The sequence below is a fragment of the Erpetoichthys calabaricus genome, chromosome 3 (genome assembly GCF_900747795.2).
Source record: "Erpetoichthys calabaricus chromosome 3, fErpCal1.3, whole genome shotgun sequence".
Classification (NCBI taxonomy): Eukaryota; Metazoa; Chordata; class Cladistia; order Polypteriformes; family Polypteridae; genus Erpetoichthys; species Erpetoichthys calabaricus.
In genome coordinates, this window is record NC_041396.2 from 15,093,988 (window position 1) to 15,108,248 (window position 14,261).

General features: G+C 41.3%; 2 protein-coding genes across 4 annotated transcripts in view; one reads left to right on the forward strand and one right to left on the reverse strand.

Annotated features, from left to right (window-relative positions):
- enpp4 (ectonucleotide pyrophosphatase/phosphodiesterase 4) overlaps positions 1-5,558 on the reverse strand; it is a 50,631-nt gene extending 45,073 nt beyond the window's left edge. The window contains exon 1 of one of the 2 annotated variants that reach the window (XM_028796399.2): positions 4,957-5,558. The gene's annotated coding sequence lies outside the window, so the exon portion shown is untranslated. The remainder of the gene's footprint in view (positions 1-4,956) is intronic. The other variant, XM_051924443.1, reaches the window with a different exon arrangement.
- The window catches only part of clic5a (chloride intracellular channel 5a), a 1,193,419-nt gene that overhangs the window by 854,822 nt on the left and 324,336 nt on the right, over positions 1-14,261 (forward strand). The window lies entirely within an intron of this gene.

Below are 14,261 nucleotides of genomic sequence, written 5' to 3' on the forward strand. Positions count from 1 at the left end.
AGGTCTTGTTCATAACCAAGGAAAAAGGTGATTCAATAATGGCTAATGAATTTTTCCCCAGATATTGCAGACAATCCATGGTTGTGAATTAGAGTTACGTTCTCTGATGCAGTTTATTATGTCAGTAGTAGTGACATAATAAATGAGAAAGTGTGTTGAAATGAAGTCCTGTCATGGGGTTGCTGGGTTTACTCTACATGAGAAGGTCCTTGCTCAGCAATACAGGATGACATCATCTCAGCACTAGTCTATGAACATCTGGGAATGCACCACCGGGAACTGGAAGAAGGCCGGTTCAGTCCAGTTTGACATGCTGCTACCTCTACCCTCATCCATAAGGCAGAGTGAATGAAAACAAAGGGCTGCAGGGGACTCTGAACTGGATAAGCAGGTTAGAAAACGAATGACGGGAAGCAACACTAAGAGAAGACTAAGCTGGTTTGCGTGTAAGGATGATCTGATTGTATATTTAATAATGTATTGTAATATTGTTTGATCTATGAAATAATAATGTAAAATCCTACCTATGCTTTATAATAAATTAGTTGCATCACAGTCTGCTTGCTATCACTACAAATTTGCCATTATTCTGTTTTGAACTGCTTTTCCACATGTGAACTGATATACAATTATTTTTATCTCACTTTATATTTCTTAGTTAATAATACATTTTAGATTTTTATTATTGACCGAATAGGAATTACAATATATTTGATGCAAGAATGTCACTTTGGCTATAAAACTGAATTCTTCATGCAAAGTTGTGGCTAAACAGAGGAGCATATTTAGTAATGGACTGACACAACTGTGTTGCTACTCCAAGGGCCGCTATGTAAGGACACTCGTACACCCGGCCATCAGGCTCTATAATGAGTCACCTATTGGCAGAGGTGTAATTGTTACTCATGTGATGAGTGGTACTCAGCTGGTCAAGAAGAAACCTTTACAGACAATGGCAGAATGTGCAGTATACTGTGCCAACATACAGCGCAAATGACTGGCATACTGTACTGTGAAACTGCACCTGAAAAGCAGGGCTGTGGAGTCGGTAGATAAATTCTTCGACTCCGACTCCTTATTTTCCAGTACTTCTGACTCCGATTCCGACTAATATGCTAATGTATTTTCCATATTCATTGAAGGAAGGCAACATACACGTCATTTAATCACAGAACTACTGGCTAGGAAGCTGACTCTCTACACGTATTGGCCAGTTTAAACAAAAGACAAGAACCCCTGAACACACATCAGGCCACAGCAAACACCTCCACCTACATAATTACACTTGTTTACACTCAAATGAACTTGTTAAACACATTATATCTGAAATAAAATGAAAACACTTTTTGTAATGTACCACAATCCAGATTACACTGTGAATGTCAGATTGTATAATAGCTCAGCCGAACTTCACAATAGTAGTAACACAACTATGCACTGGGCTTTATTCTTACATCAGAGAAGTACTTAATTATGACTATTGTTTGTGAAATGGGACATTTGAACTTGATGAATTTTTTGCATTACAATTTAAATTTATTAGGAGTCAGTACATTTTTGCCGACTCTGACCTCGACTCCAGGTACCCAAAATTGTCTCAGACTCCTACTCCACAGCCCTGCTAAAAAGTGTGTGCAATTCTAATCACACATAATTCTTGTTATATGCATATTTGTACCTCTTTAGTATACTCAACATTGTTAAATGCATTTTTGTGCCTTTTTTGTCTGCTGCTGTAACCTTGCAATTTCTTTTGGGATTTTAAAACTTTCTGTCCTTGTCCGCAGTACTGACGGTATTAGAAATTCTTCCATTACAGTATACCAATTATCTGACCTTAAAATGATTTATATATTCATGTCACATTATTTTACAATACCATATTGTCAGAATTTGATATTTATTGCTGACTCTATGATCTATATCCTATATTCTGCACTACATATCTTCCAGTGTCACTCACTGTACTGCCAAGACCAAGAACTGCCCCTTATCTGTCCACTACGATTTACTGTATTTATTATACTGTACTTACCATTATCATCATAATCGTAGAACAGTCACCTTATTGCTTACTTTTTGAGCTGCTACATCGATTACAACTCTTTATTTAATGTATATCACTTTATTCTATTGCCCCATTTTACCTCATTCTTACTACTTCAGGCAGTATGTTGTTTGCACTTGCACAGCATTTTATACTCTGTAGTTTAGCATTATTGTTCTGTATTGTGAGCAGCAAAGTGGCACATTGGTAGTGCTGCTGTCTCACAACAAACAGCCTGGGGTTAACATCTCAGGTCCCCTCTGCGTGAAGTTTGCATGTTCTCCTCACATCTGTGCGGACATTATGTTAGGTGGATTGGCGATGCTGAATTGGCCCTGGTGTGTTTGTGTGTTCACCTTGTGATGGACTGGCCCTACCCAGGGATTGCTTCTGCCTCACACCCTATGCATGCTGGGATAGGGTCCAACTTCCCCGCGACTCTACTCAGGATAAAGTGGGTTTTGAAGACAGATGTATATTCTCTATTGTTGCATTACAGTACTGTTAATTGTTCCATTAATTGTTAAGTCAATGATTGTATTCTGTGAGGTAGGCACTTACAAATTAAGAATTTCATTATACTTGTACACTGTACTCTGTGTCTCTCTCTAAATATATACGAGGCAGTTCAAAAGGTTTCTGAACTTTTTATTTAAACTCAATTTATTAAGAATTTCAAAAACAGATGACATCACTTTTCTACATAGTCACCTTCCTTTGCGATGCAATTTTCCCAGCGTCATACCAACATTTTAATGCCCAATTACTACTCCTACCACCGTCACCGTTTCCAACGAAAATATAAAAGTGCAGAAACTTTTTGAATGTCCCTCGTATATATGTGTATATCTATACAGTATATAACAATAAAGCTTTGATTGACTGACTTTGTACATGATTGCCACTACTCTATTATAAATTGCTTTTCTATATTGTTGACTGATCACTATTATCATCACTACACTTTGTATTAATTATTAATAACTCGGATATTTGGTGATGCCCCCTCCACATGGTATCAAATTTCACTCCAGATTCTTTTCACATGTAGGTCCTAGCTAGTGGCACACACTGCCCACCTCCATTTGAACTTCAGAGTCCCTCAAAGTGTTTAAGATGTATTTGAAGACTTGTCTGGTGAATTTCTGTATGAGGTTTTGAAACCTAGGAATTGTACTGAGCTTGCATTTTGTTCTGAGCTCTTCACTTTTTGTAACCTTGTCCTGTAACACTGGTTCCCATACAATCCCCCATGTTTCCTGTCACACTGGGCCCCTAACAGTCCCTCAGACTAACGTTTCCAGTCACACTCGCTCCTATACAGTCTCTCAGACTGATGTTAACTCGATTATGTTGTCCTGCTTTGTAAGTCGCTTTGGATACATGCATCTGCTAAGCAAATAAATTTAATGTACACTTGTATTTTTATTTATTTCAGACAGAACAAACATTCCAATATACAGTCGACCCTTGATATACGACCGGCCTGACATGCAAACAACTTGCTTTAAGACCAAAATTTTTGTTCTGAATTATGACCAACATCTTGCGTTACGACCCAAATGCGGTCACGTGTATCTGCTTGAGCGTTTGTAAGCGTCAGATACATGTGTTTGTGGACGTAATTTCGGTCAGTGCAGTGATTTATATAATTTATTTCGATAATTGCTAAGGAAGGAAGCGAAGGTAAAGAAAGCGATCACAATCGAAACGAAGAAGGAAATTGTGTGGAAATGAGAGTGGCGTTCGCGTGACCGATCTCGCTAATATGTACAGCATGTCGAAATCCACCATCTCGACAATTTTACAAAGAAAAGATTTGTATAAGGAGGCTCCTTCCAAACAATAACCACCTTCCTTCCTGCAAGCCAAAGATGTCAACCTAAATGGTGAGTACAGTATGAAATTGTTGTTTCTGGTAGGCTAGGCACTTTTTATAACTTTTTGGTTAGTACATTAGAAAAATTATTGGTGTTTTTGGTAAATTATGCACATTATACAACTCTTTTCTATTAAAAAAAAGTTAAGTAAGTGTTGCTGTGGGCGGTTCGGAACACATCAAGGGCATTTCCATTATTTCTTTATGGGAAAAATAGTCTTAACTTACAACCAACTTGACTTACAACCAGCCCTCGCGAACAAATTGAGTTTGTAAGTCAAGTATTTGATTTCAAATTTCACTATGTTCTCCCCATGTCTGTGTGGGTTTCCTCCCACAGTCCAAAGACATGCATGTAAGGTGGACTGGCGATGCCAAACTGGCCCTAGTGTGTGTGTTTGTGGTGAGGTGTGCGAGTGTGTTCACATCAATGATGACCTGGCATCACGTCCAGGATTTGTTCCATCATTGTGCCCTACGCTTGCTGGGATTGGCTCCAGCTCCCCGTGACCCAGCTCAGGGTTAAGCGGGTTTACTTGTAGAAAACGGTATGGTATGGCATTGTAATTTCACTTCGACTACAAAACTGAACAATAACAGAGCAAAAAACTCGTTAGCTCATTGAATTTAAACTGGCAATGCCTGGTAGCAGTAAACTTTTGCCTAGCTTGGCAACACGGAGCACAATGTGTGTGCCGATCCCGGCGGTTCATTTTAAAGGAGCACACACTCGCTGTATCAAATTATTGTCACCAGTTAAAATAAAACATCAACTTCCGGACAATATAGATAGGAGGAACTGTAGTGAATTTTTTTTTTTTTTTTAAGTGTACTGGTGACAAGGGCTGAGTTTAATATATGAAGCGAACTGCCCGACGCCTGCATACAACGCTTCCTGGTCAGGAGAAAGTCCCTCAAATCATTCTTCCCTTGAAAAAAAAATACTTTATATCTTAATAAACGGATTAACTCGAAATAGTTTGCCATCTACAGATAATACGGGTAAGGCAGAAAGTAAGAAGTTTGTCACCTGCGCAGTCACGTTGGTCCAGACAGCCAGCCAGCCCTGCGATGTCAGCACAGTGAGAAGCCAAGCATGAAGTGAGGAGTGCGCAGGCGCGAGGTGTTGACGGCAACAGGTGTGCGCGTGCCCCCCTTGCAGAAACTCAAAGCCCGCCACTTGAGTAGGAACCGCAACTGCCAAATACTCGTCGTCGTCTTCCTGCTTTCTGTCCTCCGAGCTCGTTTCGACTGGAAACTGGAACAACCCCGATCAGTCCTCAACACCGCGCAGCTCCGCCCCGCCCATTCTTACGAGCTGGAAGTGAAGCGAAACAGAAACGCAGCGCCCCGAGGTTTGCCTCAGAGCCTACTGTAGAAGCAGCCACAGCCACCATCACCAAAGTGACACCTGATTGAAGTGCGACGCTGTAGCGAGGAATGTAACGACTCTGCCAGCTCTCTCCCTCCGCGTGATCACAGGGTTCATCCGTTTTGGAAGAAGTAAACTGATACCTCCCTGTTTTCAGGACAACTCCCATTGGGGGTTGCATTGCGCTTGCACAAGCTGCACTCAGTTATCGCGATCGCTGTGTACGGAGGTTCCGTTGAAAATTGAGAAACCCAGCCTGGTGCGCTCCGGCTTATCTCCGGCTAAATCTTTGCTTCTCTCTCGCTGAACGCGCCTTCCTGTTTCAGCTTTTATACAAACAGCGCTGAACTGCTGCTATCAACTCACTGCTCATCTTGGAGCTGAGCCCGTGCGTATATATTTATAGGAGAATTATAGGAAGGGACTGATCTACCCTCGGGCCATTTAACTTTTCTACCCGTTTAACGTGTTGAGCAGCGATGCATCAGTTGTAACGGATCGAGACAGAGGGGTCCTTCTTTCCACCTGGAGACAGTCGCATTTTTTTTATTTATTCACCAGGAATGGGAACAGCGCAAACAAACTTGAGACATTTTGGCACCAGATAAATGGGCGGGGTCTCAACCCTTTCCGTCTTACCTTTCACTGGCAACTTTGTGCGTCGTGCTGATTCGTGTTTTATTGTGTTCATAAGAATTACTTAGGCAACGTGCACATTAAAAGTCTCATTGCGCAATTCCGCTTTTTTTTTTTGGCTCAGATCGGATTTGCCCATCTCGATGGTTCAAGTGACATGCGACACACTGTAATGTGAACGCATATGTTCGCCGAAGCGCCACACATGCGCACATTGATACGTTTGTGCACGACTCATCTGCATCACAAACAAAAAAAACTTCCCATTTCTACAGTACTCGTGGTATGAAAAACGACCAAGCGAACGCGCTAGTAGCAAGTTTATGAATCACAGTTTGCTGTGGAGGACGGCAAGCAGTTTGTCATTCCCGTCGCATGGCCACGAATCGGATACGTATCAGGTATAGGACCACATATGAAAGTGACTCAAATTTGATTTTAAAAGACAGGATTTTTGTGTCCACACAGCCCTGAAAGCATCAAATGTGTGTCACATCAAGTAGCTTATAGGATCTCTTTTAAATCACTTTCGTTTTTTTCCGGTGCCCTGACTCGCCTGTAGGAGAAAACGCCCATAAAATGACATATCGTTCAACGCGTCTTGATGTTTAATTGTGCATGACATTAAGCTTTTTGGGTTCCCTCCATTTTTTGACCTTCCAGACCTGCACTTCTAGGCCACTTGTGGACCATACTCTATGTTGTGCAGGAAATTACACTCTTTTATGATAAAGAGTAAAGCAATAGGCGTCTTTTACTTAAGTGTGAAGTGTTGCAGTGTTGCGCAAGTTCACACCTCACAAGAACAAGCTCAAAGTTCAGTTCACACAGATTAAAATAAACAAATTCACGTTCACAGTGGGCAGCACAGTGGCGCACTGGTAGCGCAGTTAGGAGACCTGGGTTCGCTTCCGGGGTCCTCCCTGCGTGGAGTTTGCATGTTCTCCCCGTGGGTCCTCCCTGCGTGGAGTTTGCATGTTCTCCCCGTGTCTGTGTGGATTTCCTCCGGGTGCATCAGTTTCCTCCCACAGTCCAAAGATATGCAGGTTAGGTGCATTGGCAACCCTAAATTGTCCCTGGCGTGTCCTGTGGTGGGCTGGCGCCCTGCCCGGGATTTGGTCCTGGCTTGCTGGTTGGCTGGGATTGGCTCCAGCACACCCCCGTGACCCTGTGTTAGGATATAGCGGATTGGATAATGGATGGATGGACATTCACAGTTCACCATTTCAATTTTGAACTAGTTCATGTTCACTTCATTTTGTATTTTTTAAGGAGTGAGAATAAATGACCCATGAGTTTACTTTTTTCAATTTTGCATACTTTATATTAAGCTATTACAGTGTTCTTGAATAAAATACAATAATTATGAAGACTTTTTTAAATTTAAATACGCTTTATTGAGTTATACCCAGCAACAAACATGTATAACCATACATACTAATATCCATCCAGTCAAAAAAAGAAATTAAATAGATGGAAGTATACATATAAATTACCTCACTATTTCCAATCGTGTGACACAAATGGTGACTGTGGAACCAGCGTGTAGGTCAGGGGTGGGCAAAGTCGTTCCTGGAAGGCTGCAATGGCTGCGGGTTTTTGTTCCAACCCAATTGCTTAATAAGAAGCACTTATTGCTCAAGTAACACTTCTGCTTCATTTTCGTTGTCTTGCTCATTAAGATTTTGAACCCTTATTGCTTATTTTAGTCTTAAACAGCTGTAGTCTCGGTTTTTAATGGCTCTTTATTAGCAATAAGATGCAATGAACAAAAGAAACCAGCAGTTCTCCATTTAGCTTGTTACCATTTACACCTGTCTGTATTTATCGTGCACTATTTAGTTTAATTAAATAGTTGGAAGGAAAGTGAAGAGAAAAAGTGAAGGACTGAGAATTACTCCTCCCTTTTAGCGTGCAAATCATTTAGATTATATCCTTAGAAAGGGGAAGAAAATCTAGACTATGAGAATGACCTGACATGACAGAGTTAAAGTAGTAACAAGCCATGAAATTAAATTATTGGCAACAATTGTTTTCTAATTAAGCAACCGGGTTAGTACAAAAACCTGCAGCCACTGCGGCCCTCTAGGACTGACTTTACCCACCCCTGGTATATGTGAACTAACCGATTACACTGCCAGTCCAAATTTGCATCACATATTGCACGTCCAATGGGGAAAAATATATAAAGTGGCCTCGCGAAGTACAACGTTTTCCTAAAAGCGAAAGCAGAGCTTCATCACGTGCTGATATCAGTGGGGGTGCAGCTTAAGCACAAGCAGGCCGACACAGACGGTGCCTATTTGATTTCACGTTATTTTTCTTGAATACAAATAAATGGCAACAAATTCATACAAAATAAATATTTGTAAAAATCCACTATTTGTGCTTTTCCGAATACCGGATTCAGATTCGGCTCCACCCCTACATTACAGGGTAAGCCAAAACGTTTTAATGTGGACCTAAACCAGATCCAGAATGTCACCTAAAACTGAACTCACTCACGTTCAAGTTCTTCACTTGCCAATACATTACGTTAAGTTCACCGTTCTTTGCTTTTTCAATGAACACGCCCTTTTGAACGAGTTCATGCACAACACTGACTATATGATAGATAGATAAATAGAACTTTATTTGTCCCCAGGGGAAATTTGTCCTTTTACAGAAGTTCTTTAAATAAATAAATATACATGCACGGTTAGGTCTGAACACATATGGATTATACACACATCAGAAAAACTAAAAAGCAAGAAAATTTAAAAAGAAAACGTCTTGACTTAGCAGTCCCAATCTCAGTGAGGAGCTATACAGACATTGTCACACACGGGCGCATGGGAGACAGCTAAAGAGCTTGAGTGACACATTTTCTTGAATTTATTAAAATCTAATAATATTCCATACAAGCAAGTCAAGTTTTACAAAACTAGGTTCGAAACAAGTCAACCCCCCCAAATTAAGAATATTTCGACCATAAATATTTAAATTGAAGCAGACATTTTAATAGTTTCAAAATGTTTCAGTCATTTTCTAACTTCGCTTAGTCCTGAGCAGGGTCACAGTGGGTGCTGGAGCCTATCCCAGCTAGCATAGGGCATAAGGCAGGAACAAACCATGTACAGGCCTGCCACCAGTCCATCACAGGGTGAACACACACACACACACACACTAGAGCCATTCTAGTACTGCCAGTCCACAGTCTTCAGATAGTGGGAGGAAACCAGAATGCCTGGAAGAAATCCACCCAGACACGGGGAGAACATGCAAACTCAAAGCATGGAGGACCTGGGACCTCTTTACTGTGAGGCAGCAGTGCTACCACTGCACAATTTAAAATATTTAAGACACATATTCTTGTTTATTATGTACTTCTACCTCAAGAAGTGAATAATTACATGAATTAGTGGCAGCTTATGCTAATTCAGACGTTTTGTGTTTGTAAAGGTGTCATTTACTATACTGAGCTGGAAAGGGCCTCTCGTACCAACCATCCCAGCTTCTCACTGGCCCAGCCGTGCGTCGATGTATGGCTGACTGAGTTAAGGTGATTCGTACTTAGAAGAACAACAGGATAGTTAAATTCTAGAAATTGCCAAAACCGGCCACAGTAATAAACCTTCCATTATTATCATTATCTCCTCATGGACTCTTGGGGGGCTCTTTAAGGTTTGTTCTGCTCAGCGACGTTCTATGTGGCTAATTTGCGTGCATTCGGCCCACACTCTCCTTCCCTTAACACCAGTGCTTTTCAGCTTTTATTTTCCCAGCATCCAAGTTTTGCCTTTTTAAGTTCATTGACGACCCACTGGCAGCAATTGCAAATTGCCCCCATGGTGAGACAAGACAAGCAGGAGTACCCATTGCTGAAACGAGCTCACTTTGAAATGGGTGAACATATCCTGCAGTGCTGCCAACCACATAGGTGGCCCACTTCCGAACCAATAATGGCAACCCACGACCTGCCAGCAGAGAGACACTGCATTACACGCATCTGGTGTGCAGACACAGAGACTCGAAGATCGGTTTGTGCTACTCCATACCATACCCGCAGTTAAAAATATAGCTACAGGTGGCCCACAGCAGACCCACAGAGCCTCAGTTTGAGATGATCTGTACACTTTGTGACCAACATACGGACAAACAGACGGTCCTAAATGGTGCCTAAGTCTGTGTATGTACCTGGTAATTATTTATATATTTATCCCTGGCCAGCAAAATGAAGGGTGTGCAGCAGCTTACCAAAAGCTCAGGACTGATCAGTGCATTCTCTGTTACGGTGAGGCTGAATAGTGGGGGATTGGGTTTGGGTTAAGTTCAGTCTTGTACCTTTGTGGCTGCAGGTTTCCGTCCCAATCCACTTCATAATCAGTAAGCCCAAATCAGATTTCATTTGTCACGTAGTGAGAAGTCACGCAAATTGACAGCTTTTATTGGCTAATTAAAAAGGTTATAATATGCAAACTCAGGCCCCTTGATGTAATCGATTTGTCATGTACAATGAAGCACGCAGTACAATATGGAGTGAATGCTTAGTAGCTGAACTCCCAACGCCGTACATTGGAAGAATATAAAAAGACAAATATAGTAAATGTTTAACTCTCAAAATATCAATATGTACAATGACAGCATTATCTTATATATAAAGCAGACTGTAACAGTCTTGTGGTCTCGTATGTTATCATCCAGGTGACGCTCGGAACATTTACTGAAGCGCCATCTGTCGGCTGATTAGGAAGTTGACATGTAACTACAGTATATCTCTCTATTATGAAAGAAAATCCTGAGACGAGACGAGACTATTGCCAAAAGATTTTTTCAAATCCCGCCCCCCCTCTCAAACATTTCCGGTTCACGGCCCACGCCGGCGGTCCTCTCACCTCTCATTGGTGTGAATGCTTTTGTCAGACACACTTCCTGTGCTCTCAGCTTTTATAAATTTTTACGTTTTCCTCACTTTAAGTTCTCAATAAAAGAAGACTTATTATGTCCAAATCTTATTGAAGAATTTCATCCTGAAAGGTTATCAACAGAGGAAAAGAGTACACGGGCAATCCTAGCACAGAGAAATGATGCAGTCAAACGAATTAACGCGAAAACTGTTGATCAGCAAATTGGTTAAATGCGTATCAATAGACTATGCTGAAACAGTTAGTGGTGATGGTGCGGAAGATGAAAACATCAACTTACAATATCACGAAGAATATCTACAACCGTTAATACTGTGCGGTCTTCCACCGGCCAAATTACTATAGAAAGAAGGATGTATCGTAATGTTATTACGTAATTTATAACTGAGTGATGGGCTATGCAATAGGACAAGATTAGTTGTATTCAAAATTGGTCGAACAATTCTGATGTGTAAAATTTTAACAGGTGACAAGAAAAATAGTGTAATACATCTTCAGGGTATGACATTAGACACCAAAGGAGATCTTGATATGCCATTCGTATTAAAACATTTACAGTTTCTCGTCAGAATAGCTTTTGCTATGACAATTAACAAATCACAGGGACAAACATTCGAAAAAGTCAGTTTTGTTTATTAGAGAGAAAGAAACGATATTCACTCACGGGCAGTTATACATTGCATTGTCATGATGTAAGTCCAAACACGGAATCAAAATTCAATGCGATATTGACGAAAAGTTAATTCAAAAATTTGTTTTTACTGAAGTTTTACAGTAAAAGTGTAAGTTTAAAAAGTATTTGCATGTTAATTTCAAAGCCAAACAGAATGAAAACGTATAACAAAATGAACACCTCTAGCGCAACATGAAACATCATTTACTTTCAATTTATTACGTTTTACTATTTTTTAATATGGTTAATTACTCGCTGTAATGTAAAATAGTTAGTTCTATTACGCATATGTAACAATTCCCATGAAAATAACAACCTGTTTAAATTGTACATCCGCTTCCCCATACGCGATCGGCAGAGCCGTGAAGTGGCTAGCGTGTAGTGCCCGCCCAGGGGTTGGTGAGCAAAGCCCCCTAGTATATATAAAATCCAACGTCTGTCTGTCAGTCTGTCCGCTTTTCAAGAGTGAACTACTTAACAGATTTAAATCGGGGATGTTTCTATAATTTGCTTGAACATTCCGGTTGATTTTGCGACCTCTCTCATTTTCGCTAAGCATCATAGATCACTTGCAGGAGTGATATATTTGCGCTAATCCGAGAAAGAGGCTGTAGGCTGAGGGGTGGGGGATGCGTGACGTCAGGAGTGGGGAGCTCACGCTCACGCGCCACCCTCCATTCGAGTCGCTCTACCTCTCGCCATGTTTTGGAGTGTACCTTTGCCTCTGCTTAGCTAGCGATACCTGTTTTTTAATTGATTGTTAAAGTTTTTCCTGTTTCACTACTACGCAGGCTTAGGGGACGGTTAGTATTAATATAACAACATGTAATAAATGACTTGATGGCTTATTGTTAATTCTCCTATATTTTGGGCAGTGCCTTGTGAAATTATTCATCCCCCTTGGTGTTTGTCCTGTTTTGTTACGTTACAACCTGGAATTCAAATGGATTTTTGAGGTTAGAACCACTGGATTTACACAACATGCCTACCACATTGATGGTCCAACATATTTTTTATTGTGGAACAAACGATACAAGAAATCCTAAATGTGCATAGGTATTTACCCCCCAAAGTCAACACTCAGCTGCAACTCCAGCTTCACGTCTTTATTATCTTTCCAGACCTCACCACTGGGGCTGTCGTCCATTCCTCAAGGCCAAACTGCTCAAACTCCTTCAGGTTTGATGGGTTGTGTGTTGGTGTCCAGTCATCTTCAAGTCATGTCACAGATTCTCCATGGGTGGAGGTCTGGGCTTTGACAAAGCCATTGCGAGATGTTTCAAAGTCTCCCTTTAAGCCAGTCACTTTAGCAGGATGTTCAGGGCCATTCATTGTCCTGCTGGAATGTGAACCTTTATCCAACTCTCAAATCTCAGGCAGAATCAGACAGGTTTTCCTCAAGAATTGTCCTGTATTTACTACCACCCATCTTTCCTTCAATCCTGATCAGTTTTCCTGTTCCTCACAGTGTGATCCTGCCACCATACTTCATGGTGGGAATGGAGTTCTCAGGGTAGTGGGAAGTACTGGGTTTTTGCCACACATGGCGTTTCCCGTGATGGCCAAATAGTTCCAATTTTAGTCTCATCTGACCAGAGAACCTTCTTCCAGGTAGGTGTATGGGGAGTCCGCCACAAACTCCAAATGTGTTTTCTTATTTTTTTCTTTAAGCAGTAGTTTCTTTCTGTCAATTTTACCCTAAAGCCCTGTTCTATGGAGTGGTCCTATCTCCATTGTGGATATTTGCGGCTCCTTCAGTGTTATCCTTGGTGTCTTTGTTGCATCTCTGATTAATGCCCTCCTTGCCCGCGCTGTGAATTTTGGTGGGTGGCCTTCAGGTCAGGTTTGTTAGTGGGGCCATATGCTTTACATTTTATTATCAAAGATTTAATGGCACTCCTTGGGATATTCTTTGATAACCCAACCCTGATCTCTACTTCTCCATAGCTTTGTACTCTGACCTCTTTGCAGTCCTCCTTGGTCTTCATTTTGCTTGCTTAGTGTTGTTGCAGAGTCAGAACAGACATCATGTGACAGACCATGTGACACTTTGACTGCACATAGGACCCTAATCAACTAATCATGTGACTTGTGAAGTTAATTGGTTTGTCCAGACCTTATTGAGGGGTTTCATAACAAATGGGATGAATACATAGGCACTCAAAACTGTTCAGTTTTTATTTGTTTTTTTTATATTTATAAACTGCTCAAAAAATGAAAGGCACACTTTGAAAACACATCAGATCTACTGCTATGGACTGATATGGTGATGTGTTAGGAACGAAATGATGGAAATGAAAATGATCAACCAACAGAGGGCTGAATTCAAAGACACCCCAGAAATCAAAGGGACATAATGATACAACAGACAGGCAGGTGAGTCCGCTTGGCCGAAATTTCATCGCAGCAACTCCAAATCATACTCGGCAGTCTGTATGCCCCCAAACGTGCTTGTATGCATGCCTGACAACGTCCTAATGACACGACGGATGGTGTCCTGGGGGATCTCCTCAGATTGGACCAGGGAATCACTAAGCTCCTGGACAGGCTGAGGCGTTGGATGGACTGAAACATAATGTCCCACCCAGAGGTGTTCTATTGGATTGAGGTCAGGTGAGTGAGCAGGTCCAGTCATTGAGATCAATTCCTTCATCCTCTCACCACATGAGGCCGGGCATTGTCGTACACCAGGGGGAACTAGCGTAGTGTCTGACAAAGGGTCCAAGATTTTTATCCCGATACCTAATGGC